This window comes from Lycorma delicatula, chromosome 8 (genome assembly GCF_047948215.1).
Source record: "Lycorma delicatula isolate Av1 chromosome 8, ASM4794821v1, whole genome shotgun sequence".
Lineage (NCBI taxonomy): Eukaryota > Metazoa > Arthropoda > Insecta > Hemiptera > Fulgoridae > Lycorma > Lycorma delicatula.
In genome coordinates this window covers 134935459-134956424 of record NC_134462.1, presented here as the reverse complement: position 1 = coordinate 134956424, position 20966 = coordinate 134935459, and the positions used below count along the sequence as shown (strand labels likewise).

The window sequence follows — 20966 nt, the reverse complement described above, 5'->3', positions numbered from 1 at the left end:
ATCTTGTTGGAATCGAGCAAACTACTTTTCGCAGTGGTATCATGATGTTGAAAAAACATTTTACACACGAAAAATAATTTTTTTGTTGACTAGTGTATAAGATAAAAAATAGTTGTAACTAAAATCCATATTAATTATTTAAAATATAAGCGCGTAAAATAATGTTAAATTAAAATCTTTTATTAACAATATACCTAAATAGATGTATTGTTTCTCTTGTACAAGTCTTCCGTCTTTTGTGTCAATATTCATTAATTTATCATCTGAATTCATTATTTGTTTTCTTAACAGTTTTTCTCATTTTACGTTTTATCAAAATATTTTTAATTTTTATGTACCTGTTAAATATTCTTTGTTTCACCTCTTATGTTATCATCGGAAAATGTTATATTATTTATTTTTCTTCCTTCTACGCTTATCCTTTTATCCTCCTCTTCAAGAAAACTTTTGACAATGCTTCCTAATTCATATAAACAAGGGATGCGATAAATAGCAATTTGCCTTACACCTCTTTCGTTATAAACAGGAGGAAAGTAGAGAATTTGTTATCAAATCCCTAAATGTTTATGCTTCTAATTTCCGTAACCGTTTTCTGATTCAATATATACGCCAAATTTTAAAATATTTTCATAAGGAAAATATTTTCAGTTAATTTAATCTGAATTATTTGAAATTTATTTAAAACTTTAGAGTTTTCCGTCAATTCATTTTATAAAATAAATTATCTTACACTAGAAATATATACAAAATAATTAACAGGCATAAATTTTCCAATATATTTTGTTAATTATTATTAATTTAGAAAAGAAATGATTTACTAGTTATAGCAAAACTTTAACAAGAGTGTAGAGAAAATATTATGAATAATAATGATTTAAAAAAACTATTTTGTTGGAAATTAAAAATTATCCCATAATAAAAATAATATAATGCATAATATTATGATCAACAAAAAAAGTTAAAAAGAAAACCAACTTATAACTGTTTCGGATTCTTCGGTTAGAAGATGTATTTTAACAGAATCACTTTTCGTAAAAATTTAATCTAGACTTTTATAACGTTTTTCAAATTATTTCTGTCGAAAAAAAATTGCACTCTTTATAGAATCAGCAGTAGTTGCAAAGAAAAAAAAACATTACGGGTCGTTTTGTTAGACTTAGACTGTTAAGTAAGAGTGTGAATTTCATCTAGCAAGTTTGTTTTCCGGAATCAATTACTATTAAAATGGAGATAGAGTACTAAAATGGAAAAAAATACTAAATAGAAAATGAAAATAATATTTCATTATTATAAAATTAGATTACTAATAATCTCATTTAAAGATATACTTGGAATGGAGGAGGGAGGGAATTCAAAGAAAGCTCCCGGGTATGACTTGATAACGAATAAAATGTTTTTACGTTTTAATTCAAGGCTATCCATAAGCCATCAAATATATAACACATCTGTTTAACGGCATTCTTCGAACCACGAGCTTCTTGACGGAATGAAAAGTGTAGCAGATGTTAACGATTCCAAAACCGGATAATCCGACCACCCATGATGTAGCTTCATACAAGCCGACAACCTGATACCTGTTTTATCGAAAGTATTTGAAAGACTACTTCTGAAGCTACGGTCGATTTTGGAGGAAGGGCATATTATTCCTGATCATCGTTTCGGCTTCGGACATTTTCGCTCAATAATCGAGCAAACACGACATTGTCAACGTTATCGCCAAGTTCCTAGAAGTGAAACTCGGCTGTTTTTTTTGGTGTCCAGATTTTTCGGAAGTCAGATCTTATAAATATCTGACTTCCTGGTCTATTCAACAAATTTAAAAGGAGTCTCGTTAATCGTATTACTTGATCCTACACGGCTTACTGGAAGGATGTTTTGCCCACGTGAAGTATAATCAAGACTTACCAGTATTCTTTGATACGGGGTCGGGTATCCCTTAGGGCTCAGTTCTGGGCCCGGTTCTATACGCGGTCTTTATTGCAGACCTCCCGACTCCAGAGGACATCACAGTCGGATCGTTTGACACGGCAATCCTGGTTGTTGATGCTGATTCTACAGTAGGTTCTGATAAACTATAAACTGTAGATGGAAGATGAGGGTTAATCCGGCTAAGTCTATGGACGTTACATTTTCAATGAGGAGGCGTGACTGCCCGCGAGTTCAACTTAATGGCGTTTTCATTCCGCAACTATCATACCTAACAACCAATTGCTTACTCAACAATCCTGAAACCGATTTGGACCTACAGAATCCAAATGTGGGGCACGACAAGTGAGAATAACATTAAAGTCGTTCAGCGACAGCAGAATAAAATGTTGAGAAATAATGTCAAGACGTGATACGGAGATTGGTACAGGATACAAAATGAGACTGATTAAACATGTGAACTGGCTCGCAGTTAACTTCCTGGATAATAGCAGGGAGGTTAGGCGTCTAAAGGTACTGCATTAGGTCTGTAAGTTCTCCGAAATTTTAGATGAATCACCTACCCTTGGGTGTTATAAAATTCTTCATTTTCTTTCCCCGCTTACTTTTGCTGGTTCATTGATTTGTTTCACTGTTTCTCTATCTGATTAGTTATTCTTTGCGCGTTTATAACACTATTTTTTGGTGTGTTTTCTTTACTTTTTATGTTCTGAACTTTATCAATGTTCCTTGGACTCATATTTGTATGTACCTATTTATGTTTATTACATATTTATGTATACTGAATAAGATATGTTTACACGTACATATATATATGTATATATACACACAACGTTCATTGAAGGATTTCAGTGGGAAACCCCTCTCTGCATGTCGTTTTTTTTTATTCAAATTTACTTACGGTTTTTTTAAATGGGTTATTCTGGAATGAAAAAATACAGCTCGATTATTCTAAAAATCACTTTTAACGAACAAAAAGATAAAGAAAAATAAACCACAAATGTGTTTCCTTTTTCCACTTATTAAGCTGAAAATAACAGAAATATTGAAACAAATAAACTTTCAAAAGAATTATCTTTGTGTGTTTAGATAATTCTAACAGGCAGTAACACCTGTTTGTTAGTAGTATAATAGTTCAGGTATTTAATCAGTATGTCATTCACAGCTGATGTTAGTGGAAGTACTATGCAGGTTATGGTCTGGTAATTGACCAAAGTATAATAAAGCACATAATTCAATCTGGTGTATAAACTGATATATAGAATAATTAAAGTAATTGTGTAGCATAAAAGGTGTTTTAGAAAAGTAAATACTTGAATTTATAGGTATAATTAAAAATTGAAATGTAAAGCGTAATCAGAATAATTGTTAACCGATTTGTTTAAATATTCTTAGCAAATATAATTAGTATATTTGTAAAGTTGTGAGTAATAAATTTGCAAATTTATGTTCAAGCTCAATTAATTTGTTACTGTACCTTACTGTAATTGAATTGTATAATTAATTTATTAACTAAATTTTATTATAATTATTGTTGCATTACATGTTTAAATGTTAATTGCGTTAATTAATCACAAACAGTCTGTTGTAATCAGTAAATGTTAAATTCATTAACTTGAATGTATTACTCTTTGTAAATAAATAGAGTTATAATATCGAATAAAGGCTGTTGTTTATTTGGCTGCATAAATATATTAAATAAACTTAACTGTAAATTTGATTATTTTATCATAAAATGGTTATTTATGTTTTAAGAACTCTGATTTATTTATTTCATTCTCAAATTTTCAGGAAATCGAAATATATTTCAACGTTAAATAATTGATAAATGATATACAATAAATTTTAAAGTTAAAAAAAAATTTAATGATTATAATTTATAAGAAAAGTAAATTCAACAAAAGTATACTAGATTTTCAAAAGAAATACGTATAAAACAATTTTAACGCTAGAGTAATCAATTTAAAAAGTCTTTAACTTTGAAACAACCATATTTCACCTGAATCTATTGCAAACTATATTAGCGAAGTTAAAGTTTAAACATTTTCATCAAGAATAACAATAAACCTTTTGTTCTTACTTCATTGTTAGATAAAAGTTTTTATCTGCGTTATTGGATGATATAGTAAAGAATCGTGCATTACTAAACAACGTTTTGCAACTTAAATATTAAAAATTTATTGAAAACCAAATTAATTTTGAATCCATTATAATAAAAGGAAATTTTTAAACGGTAAATCTTTCCGTTAGTCAATATTACATTTTACAATTTTAGATTCTGTAATAAGATCTATAAATTTATTAACAAGCAATGCTTTAAATAGGTTACTTATTTATTTGTTAACTTTTATAAATAATAAATTGCAAATTTTTAAAGCTCTAACCACGAGATATATTCCTATACATTTTTAGAAATGCTTTCACCTTTTTACCTGGAGAAATTTTCCAGTACCGAATCCTAGTAGATTGATAAAATTAACTTTTATAAATAATAAATTGCAAATTTTTAAAGCTCTAACCACGAGATATATTCCTATACATTTTTAGAAATGCTTTCACCTTTTTACCTGGAGAAATTTTCCAGTACCGAATCCTAGTAAAGGACTCATAAAATACAGATTCGTATAAAAGTAATTTTATACGGATTTGAATCGTAGATCATGGATACCGCTATTCTTTGATGGTTGGGTTTTAATTAACCACATATCTCAGAAATGGTCGACGTTTTCCTTTATCCTGTTTAGCCTCCGGTAATTACCTTTCAGATAATACTTCAGAGGATGACATGTATGAGTGTAAATGAAGTGTAATCTTATACAGTCTCAGTTCGACCACTCCTGAAATATGTGGTTAATTGAAACCCAACCACCAAACAACACCGGTATCCACAATCTAGTATTCAAATCCGTGTAAAAATAACTGACTTTACTAGAATTTAAACGCTGGAATTCGACTACCAAATCAGCTAATTTGGGAAGACGCGTTCACCACTAGACAAAGCCGGCGGGTTAGGAATTGTCGACCTGACATTACACAAGACTATATATCATTAACATTCACGCATATCATCATCTGAAGTAAAACCTTAAGGTGGTTCCGGAAGTTAAACAGAAAGAAATACCGGAACGTTTGGTTTTTAATTATAGTAGCAGACAACAAAATTATTCAAGCCACAACCGGCTAGTTACTTGACAATGTTACAAAAAATGCACATTCATTTCGATGTTACAAATAACAGCGTTACAATAATTCTTCACTGATAGTAACTTTCATTACGATAAAAATAAACATTTTATATTAAAGTAAAATGTAGGCCAGACTTAAGTTGAAACAAACGTAACTTTTTCGTTTTTCGCCCCCCAATTTATTCGCATTTTCTTCACATAAATATGAAAAAATTTATTTAATATAAGGCGTGTTTTATAATAATTGATGAATAAAACATTACAGAAAAGACACTAACATGCTGTTTTATAGCAGTCATTTTAAACATTTTACATATTAAAAATATAAGCATTATTGTTTATAATTATAAATATAATCTATCCAACTTAACCTACGCTCACTAACCTTAACTAATTAAGTTTTTTATATCAAAACATTTTAAAATATTTTTAAATAGTGTGTCATAATCCTAGTCTTTCCATTTTTTAATGGTTTTCTTTGTCCCCTGAATGCTAAGGATGTGGTGTCTCATACCAAAACAAGATTTGATAAGTTTAATTTTCTTGTTCAACGGTTTAAAAGTTTTAAAGGGTTATCATACTATATGAACACCTATGTGTGTTTGTATGTGCGCGCGCGCACTCGCGGGCGCACACAGGGTGGATAAAAGACAATTTTCGGTGCTTGCTGTTTAAATTTTTTGTAACAAAACTTTTTTAACTTATGAATTCAGTGGTTAACCGCCACAAATAAATAAGGGCAGAGAAACACCACTTTTAATTTTTCTTCAAATATATTCAGAAAAGAATAAAAACTGTTTTATTTTTTCCATTAACATTTCCTTATTAACTTATCTGGCAAACTAATTTTAGTCTGCTCGAAGTGTATAAACATAAGACTAAATAATTAGTTTTATTATAAAGAGGTCTACAAATAAAAACATAATGTTTGTCCTTGGAGATATAATATCTCGGTTGGAAATAACTTTACGTTAAATTTAGTTTAGAAGTTTTTATAACTATAATTGTAAATAAATTATAATTTTAGAAAAAATTTGCGCATTTAACAGGAACATTTTTTAAATTTTATATTAAATTAACGTTTAACGTCTGAACCATATCTATTAATATTTAATTTATAATATTTCCTTATTTTTAATTGGTTACAATAGGGCAATCAAACATCCAACAGTTTCGTTGCCATGTAAACTATGTTATATTACAAAGAAACTATGCAGTACGTTTATTCAGTAAGTAATGAAATGTAGTAGAAATAACAAAGATGGACCACTGAATGTGAAAATAGGAGGAGAAAAGATTATGGAGGTAGAAGAATTTTGTTATTTGGGAAGTAGAATTACTAAAGATGGACGAAGAAGGAGCGATATAAAATGCCGAATAGCACAAGCGAAACGAGCCTTCACTAAGAAATATAATTTGTTTACATCAAAAATTAATTTAAATGTCAGGAAACAATTTTTGAAAGTATATTTTTGGAGTGTTGCTTTATATGGAAGTGAAACTTGGACGATCGGAGTATCTGAGAAGAAAAGATTAGAAGCTTTTGAAATGCGGTGCAATAGGATAATGTTAAAAATCAGACGGGTGAATGTTAAAAATCAGATGGGTTAAATCAAATGAAGAGGTATTGCGGCAAATAGATGAAGAAAGAAGCATTTGGAAAAATATAGTTAAAAAAAGAGACAGACTTATAAGCCACATACTAAGGCAACCTGGAATAGTCGCTTTAGTATTGGAAGGACAGGTAGAAGGAATAAATTGTGTAGGCAGGCCACGTTTGGAATATGTAAAACAAATTGTTGGGGATGTAGGATGTAGAGGATATACTGAAATGAAACGACTAGCACTAGATAGGGAATCTTGGAGAGCTGCATCAAACCAGTTAAGTGACTGTAGACAAAAAAAAATGCAGTACGTTTGTGGTGCGACAAACACTGATTTTTAGGCCTTGTGATCCTGTCTACTAGAGAATCAATGAATTTTTTTTCTTTACAGTTATTACAGAATTAACAGTATTATTACAATTTATGTAAAAAGAATTAGCCAATTAAAATTTAAAAAAAGCTGAAAACGGCTGTAGGACTTTCCCGTCATGCGGTAAAAACCGCTTTCCGGTAAAGTAGTTCAACTGTGGGTTGTTTCAGATGCATGGCTTACACACACAACTTAATTTAAAATATTTATTATTTTGTTTAAATATAATAATTTTTCGTTTATTTAATTCAATTATTCTGGAAAAAAGCGCACGCGCATACCGTATTTAATTCGCGCAGATTTGGTGGTACTAGCGGCGAAAGTCGGCACTAACAAAACTAATGTAATTTCACAACGTTTCGGTGGGTGGGGTGGAGGGGTGGTCGGCTAGTCCATATCCTGTTGAAGGATGTGGATGCAGTCACTTCTCAAGAGGAATTTATATTAGAACTTCGTGAGGTGACGTGGGAGGCGGTGACGCTCGATGTAATGTCTATGCGGCCGGCCTATAGAGCGACACAAGTAGTGAGTGAGTAGTGTGCCACCCATCCTCGCCAAATTGTTGGCTGATGGTCGGCTGCGTATAGAATGGGTTGCTTGCCGATTAGTGCGGCGTTTCCTGGAGGACCGCTGTTTCTGCTGCTGGCGTCCCGGGTATAGGGCAAAAGTGTGTAGTGTCCTGGACCGTATCGGCCGCTGTTTTAATTGTGGGGAGGCTGGCCGCGTCAGAAATGACTGTCGCCAGGAGGCCAGATGTTCTTCCTGTAATGTGCATGGACACCCCTGAAGGCCAGGGTTGCAAAATTACTCATGTGTCATGAGGATCGGCTGCTGCTGCACCTGGATACCATGCGGTTCCGGTCTGGAACAGCGCCGTTCGGAAGAGATGGAATGCTTCGGCATCTTACTTTCGATGATCGGGCGGGGACTCCTTTCGGAGCCGCCGGGGGAAAAATTAAGACCGTAGTTCTGGTAAAGGTACCCCGTCGAGGGTCTCCTTATTTGAGGCATGGGAAGAAAAGACCGAGTCCCTGCTGCCTGGGTGTTGCCTTGGGAACGGCAAAGCCGGGCCCCAGGGTTATTACCCAGGTGGTTTGAGGGAATGGCACCCCCCAGAGCTGAGTTTTTGTTTGAGTATGTGTCCGGCTCTGGTGGGTGGGGCAAAAAAAAATTCATTTATTTAATTCTACCTCCCACCTGTGACGTCATAACACAGCGGACGAGTATAACAGCTGTACGTCAGTGTTACACTAGCGCTCCTTTTGGTTACTTTGCGCTTCTTCTTCTTCTAAAGCACGAATACATTTTTTTTTCAAATAGTGTTATTTTTTAATTGTTAATAAATGTGCTTAAGAAAAATATGACCTTAATTAGGTGAAATATCGAGATAACTAAAGGTGACCTTGCTCTACAGCCTCTGACCAAATTTGGACAAAATCGATCCAGTAGTTCTGGACATATAAGGTGATTTAGAGGGCGACACCGAATATACATACGAAGATCCGGAAAATTTCAATCCGTTTTTAGGTTCCTTAAGTGTCAAAACGTCAAGATCCGGTGTAAACCGCATATTCCCAAAGTGGATCGATTACAATACTTTCCCTTCTAGAGCTGTAGCTCTGCTATAGCGCAAGAAGGGAAAGTAGAAGTTAGAATATTTTAATTCTAAAAAGGATTGTATTTCTTTTTATTTTTGTTTAATACTCGGATAGGTTGGTTATTACGGGTAATAAATCGCATTTATTGATGCAGAAAAACTGCAAAGTGGTTTTTTAACTTCTATGATAAACTGAAAAAAGTTTATAAAAGTGGATTTGTCACTAGGATTTTTTCGTTATTTCTTATCATCCATTTTTCTGATGTTACTACCTGAGATGTTACACAAGGAATCATCATATGTTAAAACGGTACAATTGACTCGGAAATTAGTTAACGTAGGGAGATACGGTAACTAATTCAGGACCTTTAACGTCCTTTTTTCTACTTTGTCTTCTTTAGCTTTTCCTTTTCAGTATTTCATGTGGTTAAATTATGGAAATATTTTTTAAGAACTACTTTAATTAGTAAGAATTTTATCAACATGCAGTTTTATATTAAGACTTTCATGATCACATTTGAAAAAAAAAAAACTTTAATAATATATATTTGAATAAATTTCTGAATGATAATAATTTTATAAATTGTAGAAATAAAGTTGAAGTTGAACAATATCTGCTTAAAATAAATTTTTAATTGTCTGTATTAATCAAATGAGTTAAAATTGTTATTTTTATTGTTAATTAAACCCATTGGGATGGTCTACTGGTTAAATCGTCATCGCATATCAGTTGTTTAATAACAGATTTTCGTATTTGAAAATTCTAAGATTCAAATGCTAGTAGAAGTTGGTTTCTTTTATACGGATTTGAGTAGATAGTGGATACCGATGTACTTTGGTGGTTGGGATTCAATTAACCACGCATCTTAGGAATGGTCAGCCTTTTCTTTTTCCTGTTTAGCCTCCGGTAATTACCGTTCATATAGTATTATATGAAAAATACTCTAAACTACTATGTTGAGACGTCACAGGTGATCGGTGGAATTAAATAATATTTAAAGTGTAAAAAGTAACTCGATCTGTCTGGGTCGGGAACTAAATCGTCGGTTCACTCGGTATCCGGTGCGTTAAGCCTCATTGCTACATCTTTCTATTTCCTGTTTAGCCTCCGGGAATTACCTTTCAGATGATACTTCAGAGGATGAATGAGGATGATATGTATGAGTGTGAATGAAGTGTAGTCTTGTACAGTCTTATTTCGACCATTCCTGAGATGTGTGGTTAATTGAAACCCGACCACCAAAGAACACCGGTATTCACGATCTAGTATTCAAATCCGTGTAAAAATAACTGGCTTTACTAGGACTTGAACGCTGGAACTCTCGACTTCCAAGTCAGCTGATTTGGGAAGACGCGTTCACCGTTAGACCAACCCGGTGGGTTAGGAATGGTCAGACTGAATTTGGGCAAGAATACATATTTATTTCCATATCTTACAAATCATTCTCATTTCATTGAGTGACCGCAGGATTGCTTATTGTTCCCTAGTTGAACAGATCGCAACGTACACATTAGGATAAAAAATAAAAATCCGGTGTGGACGCCACATGATTTCCTTGAATACCTATAAATTACATATACACATTTTTTAAAATGAAAAGTACATCTAATTTTATTTCATTAAAAACTTCTGAAATTTTTTGTTATTATTGAATTATTATTTATTGTAATTTTTTTTTACAATCAAAAGTTAATAATTATTAATTTATCAGTAATTTAATTTTTAAAAAAGGAGATAAATCTCGGATTGAACCGATGTGCCTTCCCCTTGTATGATATAAATATTTCATTATTTCAAATTTTATTTGGCTATAACTCTGGAACCGATGAAAATAAGTACCAGTTATGATATATAGTTGAAAAGCTCTCAATTAGGGCTTATTACTCCAATTAAAAAAAAAGTTCAAAATCCAATTTATTTTTGATTTTGGGCTTTTTTGGATACTTTGGTCCAGTTGATGGCAATCAAAAGGGGATATGCACAACCACGTGTTACAGAAGTACTAAATCCAAAATTTCAACATGTATGTCTAATTAATTTTGAGTTATGCGTGACATATACGTACATACGTACAGACGTCACGCCTGAACTAGTCAAAATGGATTCAGGGATGGTCAAAACGGATATTTCCGTTTCAATCTGAAAACGACATTTTTTTCGATCACATTACTACCTTTACTTCGTTCAAGAAAGTAAAAAAGAGAAATAAATAATTATTTAGCATTTGCATCACACAACTTTAACCTATCAAAAAAAATTATGTGAAATGAGATTATATAAAGAGCAAATAAAATTATTTTTGAATAGCGTATCAAAAAAAAAATATTCTAATTTAGAAAATAGATAAATTCTTTAAATTTTATTTCCAGAAAAAATATTAACATGTCACTGAACTTTTTTACCAGTACTATACAGTTTTTACAGTCATTAATTTTTGATACACTTTTGTCATGATAAGAATATAAAAGAAAAATGAAGTGAAAAAAGTTAAGCTTAACTTAAATTATAATAAAAATATATCAGAGAATCTTAGAAAGTAAAAAAGTAAAATTAAAAGTGCTTGAATTAAAAAAAAGGTAAGAAGAATTCATGCACATACAATTATTTAGGAGGAAGGAAAAATGTTGAAAAGACTGAAGACAGTAAAGATAAAAATAAATTATACACGATAAAAGTATAAATAAGAAGAAAAAACAACGACTAGACGCTAAAATAAGAGAAATAATAAGAAAAAGTTGATGGAGAGAAAGAAAGATGTTTTCTTCATCTGTTCTTAATTAAATATAATAAATTTTTAAAAGTAATTAAGAAAATAAGTGGGAAAGGAGGGTGGTGTTTTATATAAATCGTCAAAATTAAAGAAACAATTATTTTTTATTACATGAAGTACAATTAATAAGTTTTTTTTATGACTAGCAGACATAAGTAAAAGTAACAAATGACAATAATATTTATACGATAATATTAAACGTATATACAAGTAAATTCACGAAGAATGTAATAAAAATTCTGGACGTGTTCTATCGGTGAAAATAAAGAAGAAATTTCATACGAACATAGGTACGGAAAACACTTAGACAGCTTGTGCCGGTTGGAAAAATAGTTTGCCCTAATTTTGGCACCTTCGGTAAAATTAAGGCGAAATATAATATTTGGGAACCAAATAAAGGGCTAAATATACTAGTTCTATACGATTTGAAAAAGTGATCCCGGGACTGAATTTTTAGTAGTTTTCGACAAATTTGGAGCAAAAGTCCAAAAGATTCGGGATGAAAAACATACTATTTTATGCTTGGCATAAAATAACTTTCATAAATTGGTAATTAGCAACCGGGCTGGTCTAGTACTTAAGTCATCGTCGCAGATCAATTTTTTAACAGATGATTTTCGAAGTCGAAGGTTCTGAGATTTGAATCCTCGTAAAAGCTAGTTGGTTTTAGACGAATTTGAATACTAGACATTGAATACCGGTGTACTTTAGTGGTTAGTATTCAGTTAACCAAACTCTCAGGAGCGATATACTTGAGTTAGTACGAGACTCCACATCATTTAGATATCATACATATCATTCTCATCTCATCGGGCCCTAGCGGGATTGCTTATTGTTCCCTAATTGAACAGATTGCAACGTACCAATTAGGAGAATAAAAAATTAATAATAAACAAAATTTGTAGAGAATCTGCTTTCGAGTAAAGTGGTATGTGATACAGTCCACAGAAACTAAATGAAAACGTAAGATTTTTGAAGTTTAATAAAAAAAAAAAAAAAACAAAATCAAAATTGATATATCAATCAGTTATTCGAATAAATTGGTTTGCTTGGCATTTCTTCCGCCATTCGATCGCCCTAAAGCATAAGACCGATGGTATGATCCACAAATGGCTACTGAGCCTCGCAAACAGTTTAGCGACCAGTGTCCTAACTAACTTCTAGAGCTAACCTAAAAGCGTGAGCGGAATAAACGTTGTGCCATACACCACTGGCTTGCGTGTACCCCCGCCCACTTGTCATATATCACTAAAATGGGTAGGCGCACCCCGTTAACTACTAAAACATATATTTTTTTTTTTTTTTGTCTTCAGTCATTTGACTGGTTTGATGCAGCTCTCCAAGATTCCCTATCTAGTGCTAGTCGTTTCATTTCAGTATACCCTCTACATCCTACATCACCAACAATTTGTTTTACATACTCCAAACGTGGCCTGCCTACACAATTTTTCCCTTCTACCTGTCCTTCCAATATTAAAGCGACTATTCCAGGATGCCTTAGTATGTGGCCTATAAGTCTGTCTCTTCTTTTAACTATATTTTTCCAAATGCTTCTTTCTTCATCTATTTGCCGCAATACCTCTTCATTTGTCACTTTATCCACCCGTCTGATTTTTAACATTCTCCTATAGCACCACATTTCAAAAGCTTCTAATCTTTTCTTCTCAGATACTCCGATCGTCCAAGTTTCACTTCCATATAAAGCGACACTCCAAACATACACTTTCAAAAATCTTTTCCTGAGATTTAAATTAATTTTTGATGTAACAAATTATATTTCTTACTGAAGGCTCGTTTAGCTTGTGCTATTCGGCATTTTATATCGCTCCTGCTTCGTCCATCTTTAGTAATTCTACTTCCCAAATAACAAAATTCTTCTACCTCCATAATCTTTTCTCCTCCTATTTTCACATTCAGCGGTCCATCTTTGTTATTTCTACTACATTTCATTACTTTTGTTTTGTTCTTGTTTATTTTCATGCGATAGTTCTTGCGTAGGACTTCATCTATGCCGTTCATTGTTTCTTCTAAATCCTTTTTACTCTCGGCTAGAATTACTATATCATCAGCAAATCGTACCATCTTTATCTTTTCACCTTGTACTGTTACTCCGAATCTAGATTGTTCTTTAACATCATTAACCGCTAGTTCCATGTAAAGATTAAAAAGTAACGGAGATAGGGAACATCCTTGTCGGACTCCCTTTCTTATTAGGGCTTCTTTCTTATGTTCTTCAATTGTTATTGTTGCTGTTTGACAACATATATGACTACAGATAATTAAATTTATCTCGTTAAAGACAGCAATTCGCCGCCACGCCTAGGCCGTTGAATGCCAGCAAGTCCCTGTCCACCATTAAAGCGCTTGGAGCCTTAATCTGGCGGCTACCAGCCACATCTCTCTGTTAACTTCCTACAGAAGCGCGGTAGGAGTCTTTTCCCTTAAGTAAACTACTGATATCGGTTGAACAAAACAACCGCATCAAGGAACTCCCGCACGGTCCGACAGTGCGGTTATCGCCACATTGACTCGTCGCTTGTGAGTGGCCAATTTTCCCCTTGACCTCTAAGTTCCATGGTGGCCTAAGTTCTAGCCCCCCCCCCCCCAAAAAAAAGCTGGGCAGTCGAACATCATGTGTTCGTCCGACTGGACTTCCCCGCAGACGCTAAGCTTATCAACTGCCAGGCGGAATCGAAATAAATATTGGTTTAAATTTACATCGTTGGCGAGCACTCGGGCTCCCGTTGTCCTTAAAATCAAAGGAGTGGCATACTATCCTCCCAGATCCTGTGTAAATCTATACAAGGGCCTTCCCTTAGTGGTGGCGTGCCATTCTTGCTATGGTTCCATCGCGAAGCTGTAAAGCCTCCTCCACAGGCGGGAGAAGTTATACATTACAACCCTGGTGAAATACCAGTACGTAAAATCAACATAAATATTATTCGCCGAGCAGAATGCTGTATGTCCAGGGTGGTGGAGGATGTTTTTAGTAGTTTAATGTTTCTATTTATATTACTTATTTAAAAAATGATTTTAGGAATTTTAAAAATTTTATTTTGTTTAATAATCTATCTTTGTTTTGTTTCTAATTTTAATAAACTTTGAAATTCTAATGTTTGTATTTCTGATACTGGCTGAAAAAAATCTATGAGAAATCTTTTTTGAGAAATTTGTAAAAACTGAAATTAAATGATTCGCCAGAATGTAGATTTAACTAAAACTTTCGTAACATTAACCGTATTTAAATAATGTAATACATCAAACTTGTAATAATTTGTAAAATTAGTATATAAAATACTAAGGTCTAGTTTCAATAAAGAGATGTAGGAAGAATTTTATGATTTGAGCAGCATCCCCTATAGAGGTGAAGCCGTGTTTATCTCATTATGTTAACATCATACACGATAAAAGTATAAATAAGAAGAAAAACAACGACTAGACGCTAAAATAAGAGAAATAATAATAGTAATAAAGAAAAAGTTGATGGAGAGAAAGAAAGACGTTTTCTTCATCTGTTCTTAATTAAATATAATAAATTTTTTAAAGTAATTAAGAAAATAAGTGGAAAAGGAAGAACGGAAAAGGATACATTAATTTAATGCTTTACACTACATGTTCCAATCTTTGCCATATGTAAAGCACTGACGTACAACAGTCAACAATCGATTTGTCTTCTCTAAGAGTAATAATTTTCACTCATCCAATCATAACAGATTTTAACTGAGGGCTAATTATCATCTCCATTTGATGGACTTGGCATAAATTACGCAAAATTTGAAAATTGAACATTAATGAAACCCTATATCTGGATCAGGGAAGAAGGTAATACAAACCACTTCATTCCTCATTTATCTTAGAATGCCTGCCAAATTATTGTTTTTATTTTCCGGTAGGATTTATAATTCATTTTAGTTTATCTACAGCTATTACGAATTAAAACATAGAAGTTGCATAAGAATTTATGTGAAGAAAATCATTCAATATACGTTACGAGTTACATTGCAGTACTCATTATCTTACATAACACATTATTGTTACATATTAGATACACCAATACATCCGTTTTGGATAGTATTTTACACTAGTTGATCGTACAGAATTGTATACTTTTCAATCTCTTGTTTTTGTTCGGAAGATAACAAAACCGCAAAGATTGCAGGCGAATTAATATAAATTATAAATCATTCCAAAGAATTGAATAGTCATTTTCAAGAAGTTCCTTTTGTTATCAAAAAGGAGGAACCTCAAGACTTTTTCGTTAACTTACTTCTCCTGCTGAATATACTGCTGCACGTCAGCTTGTAAATTTTAGAAAAATTCACTTATATTCAGCGGTATGAGATTAATTGGCTGTAGAATTTAAATCATTATTTTCAGTAAAAACAACTTTGACTGGTGACTTCTGTAGTACATCTAATTAAAGTACTTTACAATAATAAGAAAGATCGCAAGAGATAGTGTAAAACGACAAACTACTGTACTTCCACAATTCTGTATGAAATTTGTAGTTTAAAATTTTTATCTTTATACAGAGTGTACCTAGAAGAAACTGAGAACTTTTCACGAAATGCTCTACTGGTGAAAATAATGAAAAATTCATATACACATACGTCTGGAAACGTTCTGTTTTCGAGTTAGCAAAAGATTTACCCCAGATTTCAGTTCTTCTAATAAAAAAAAGCCCTATTATAGTTTTTTGGATAAAAATTAAGGAGTAAATTTGGTGGTTCCTTATGTAATTTGAGCTAGAAAATAGGATACAACAGGTCCCCGAACTGTAACTCCAATAGTTTTTAAGATATCCGTTGAAAAACAAAATTCAGTGTCGAAAGTAAGTTTTTTTAGGTGTGTAGTACAATGGCTTTGCTAAATGACTAAAAGTGTGGAATATTTAATAAAAAAAACATGCAGTGAATTTAATTCTAAAAAAAATAATGTAAATACAGCAAATAACAAGTAAATAAAAACGAGTACTTTTTTATTGAAGCAAAACAGACGAAAAGTAGACAGAAATTATTCTTTCTGTACCTAAGAAACATTATTCTTAATAAATGGTAATAGAACAACAAACCTCAATTACAGTAATTGTAGGAAATTCCATCCTTCAAAATGTATACAGCGTTCTGCCCGACGTAAAATATTCCGGTGGTTTTCCGTATCATCTTAGGATCGTTTCGTATAAATTCAAAAGCATTTTGTATTTTAATAAGTAACTCTCACACTAGACTAACTTTCTGTTTCTGTTTCTTAACTATCTGTTTGTATACTATCGTTTTCATTCGGCCCCAAATGAAATTTAATCCAGTGGAGTCAGGTGATTGTGATGACCAGTAGAGTGGTCTACCGCGTCCAATCCAGTTTAAGAAATTAGTATTCAACTGATTTATAACTACTAAAGAAAATGAGACGTTGCCCCATCATGGTGGAATATAATTTGCAATCTAGTTTGTAAAGACACATCCTCCAAAAGAGCTGTCAGATTATTTTTTCAAGAAATGAGTGTATGCAACTCCCGTAAGGTTTTCATTGAAAACAAATCCCAGAATTTTATCATAAGTAATGTCGCACCAAACATTAATATAAAATCTACGCTGTAGGCTAGTTTTCACAGTACCATGAAAATTTATCATTCCATAAATGATTATTTTTAGAATTGAAGACTACGTTTCTCGTTAAAGCGGCTTCATTAGTAAATAAAATTGAGTCTAATAAGATTTTCTGCTTATTTTTCGTCTGCTTTGCTTCAATAAAAAACCGATTTTTAAAAGTTTTTATTGGCTGTATTTAGATTACTTATCTCAGAATTAAATTCTGTACAAGTTTTGTTAGTAAATTTTTCTCATTTATTAGTCATTTAACAAAGCTATTGTACTACGAACCTAAAAAAAACTCGTTTCTCGATTTCCAGATTTGTGTTTTACGTCGGATATCATATTTCCCGGTTTAGGTTATATAAGAAACCATCAATGTTACTCCTTAATTTGGCTCTCAAAAATTACAATAGGACTTCTTTTTATTACAAGTGCTGAAATCGGGGAGAAATATTTTGCTAACCGCTAAAGTTGAAAACAAAACGTTTCCAGAACTATGTTTATGTGAACTTTTTTTCATTATTTTCACCAGTACAGCATGTCCTGAATTTTATCTGTTTCTTCGTGGGACAACCTATATATAGATATATATATATAAATCGAAAAGCCTTCATTCACATCACTAATTTTCAGGATGAAACCCTTAATAAAGCATCATTTAATTATAATTTTGTTTGGCACTGCCATTTAAATTTTTTTAATTATTGAGATAATAATAATAATGATACATTTCATGGTTATTTTTAAGAAGGATCAATAATAAATATTTAACTAATGTTTTGGACAAGAAATCTCATAATGCTTCCAACCGATTTCAGTTAAATTAAAATGGTGGGATGAGGTTTCATTATCTATAAGAAAAAAAAAAACGAGCGCAAACCGTTGAGTAGAAGTAATATTAAAAAACCACTAAGAAGTATGGATATACCTCGGATATCCATAGCCGAGGGATGTTGAGAGGGGTGCAAGGCTGGTATTGTTAAAAGAGAAGGACGGGATAACGGGGCACTGAACAGAGTATAGATCGCTTTGCTTATTGAGCTGCACGGCGAAATTATTAAATAAAATGCTTCTGAAACAAATAAATAGAGTGGAGTTGACAGACGAGTTTCACGTTGATCAATACGGCTTTCGGGCTAGTCGTTCAACGTTAGGCGCATTGAAGCGTGAAATGGGCGTAATCCGGACTGCAGTCCAAGGTACCTGGAGGAGGAGGAAGTTAGCTGTAGTTACGCTTACACATATATATTTATTTTTCGCGAACTCAGGGCTACACAAATCCAAGAATATTTTAAGGACAGTAAACATAGATCTGTAGTAGGCAACTGTAAGAAGGGTGAAGTTCACTGTGGAGAGAGGTGTTCCACAGGGCTCGGTATTAGATTGTACCCTGTGGAACATAGCTTTTGAAGGGGTGCTCAGGGAGAGATATCCAGACAAACAGGGAATAAATAAACAAATATTCATTAAACTCTGGGAACAAAACAACAACCGTAGGTATCCGCAGTACAACAACTGAAAACATAATTGCAGAACCTAGGGATTCAAGAACAGAAGTTGAAACATAGAAAGATATTCGGACAAAAAAAAATAGGAAGTTGAGTTTGAAACTGTGAGGAAGGAAAAAATTACACCCAAGTGAAATGATCGGAAGACAGAAAACCAAACATGCAGAAACAATGAAAAAATTATGGAAAAAGAGAAAAAGAAATATGAAGAACTTATATTTGCGTGGTCTAACCGCACAAAGATCAAACATCCATAGCAAAGCAGATGAGTTTTGTTATCTAAACCTAACGTTAAAACTTAATAAACATAGTTTATAAAATTCATAGAAGTTGTATTAAATATAAACTTACGCGCTTGAATAAATAATTAAACATTCAATTTATACTAATAATTCATTCAATTTCTGTAGTCAAGATGAAGATATCCATCTATTGTATTAATATCGGGTGATTCAAAAAGGACTTCACAATTTATAAAAGCATATAAAAATTTAATGAGATAACTTACAGATTCGGTTGATGTTTCACTTCATAGAAAAACACATCAGTTTGTCACGCAACAATCACTTTGGTTCCATGTGGCTTGTGTTTGTAATACGAGGTACATACAACCTGAAGTCGATTTCACTCCATAATGTGGCTACATTATGGAGCCACATAACATTACTTGCTGGCTAGCGAGTCGGGCGTTACCTCTACAGCTGCGGCATTAGTTGGAAGTCTTAGTTCAACAAGATCGACAGGCAAAGGAGGTACATAAAACCGATCTTTAATGAAATTCCACAAGAAAAATATCTAGCGCGGTCAAATCTGGGGAGCGAGGTGGCCGAGCTATTGGACCTTCAGGAATACGATCCACAGTCTAGGGACTCGATTATCAAGACAATCTCGGCCTTCTAGGCAGTAGTGAGGTGATGCCTCGTCTTGCTAACAGTACTTGCATCCATATACCGTTTAACTGATTTATTAGAAAACTTTTGATTTTCTAATAATTTATTAGAAAGCGTTTCCAGATAAACGATACCATTTATGATCGGTTGCCTCATGGAAGAACGGACCGTTCTGGAAGAAGAACAACCTGTCTCAACGAAGGTTTGGTACCAAGAGTAAATTGTATGTCTACTAGGAGCTTTCTTACCATACTCTGTACGAAAATTATTTGAGTTGAAGTTTCTGACTGTAAATCGTGAAAAAAAAACACACACAGAGAGCACGTTCCGCACCAGTAAATATATCTATTTTTAACAACACTGGTGGTCAAATTCGGTATTTATGAACTACACAAGTCAAAAATTGATGTGATTTGGTACGAAATGAGATATTAACCGAATCTGTAAGTTATTTCTATAAGTTTTTATAGTCTTTTAAATTTGTGAAGTTCTTTTTGAATCGCTTGGTATTTGTATAATTAATCTAATTTTCTTCTTATCCAAGAAGAATTTTACTATAAAAACATAGAATTCGATATTTTGATATCAAATGAAATTACGCGATGTATTCTTTTCATTTTGAAAAATTTCTTGGTAAATTTTTTTTTTTTTTTTTGTCTTCAGTCATTTGACTGGTTTGATGCAGCTCTCCAAGATTCCCTATCTAGTGCTAGTCGTTTCATTTCAGTATACCCTCTACATCCTACATCCCCAACAATTTGTTTTACATACTCCAAACGTGGCCTGCCTACACAATTTTTCCCTTCTACCTGTCCTTCTAATATTAAAGCGACTATTCCAGGATGCCTTAGTATGTGGCCTATAAGTCTGTCTCTTCTTTTAACTATATTTTTCCAAATGCTTCTTTCTTCATCTATTTGCCGCAATACCTCTTCATTTGTCACTTTATCCACCCATCTGATTTTTAACATTCTCCTATAGCACCGCATTTCAAAAGCTTCTAATCTTTTCTTCTCAGATACTCCGATTGTCCAAGTTTCACTTCCATATAAAGCGACACTCCAAACATACACTTTCAAAAATCTTTTCCTGAGATTTAAATTAATTTTTGATGTAAACAAATTATATTTCTTACTGAAGGCTCGTTTAGCTTGTACTATTCGGCATTTTATATCGCTCCTGCTTCGTCCATCTTTAGTAATTTTACTTCCCAAATAACAAAATTCTTCTACCTCCATAATCTTTTCTCCTCCTATTTTCACATTCAGTAGTCCATCTTTGTTATTTCTACTACATTTCATTACTTTTGTTTTGTTCTTGTTTATTTTCATGCGATAGTACTTGCGTAGGACTTCATCTATGCCGTTCATTGTTTCTTCTAATTCCTTTTTACTGTCGGCTAGAATTACTATATCATCAGCAAATCGTAGCATCTTTATCTTTTCACCTTGTACTGTTACTCCGAATCTAAATTGTTCTTTAACATCATTAACTGCTAGTTCCATGTAAAGATTAAAAAGTAAC

At 32.8% G+C, this 20966-nt stretch overlaps 1 protein-coding gene across 1 annotated transcript in view; it reads right to left on the bottom strand.

Moving 5' to 3' along the window:
- The window catches only part of GABA-B-R2 (gamma-aminobutyric acid type B receptor subunit 2), a 664115-nt gene that overhangs the window by 423607 nt on the left and 219542 nt on the right, over positions 1 to 20966 (bottom strand). The window lies entirely within an intron of this gene.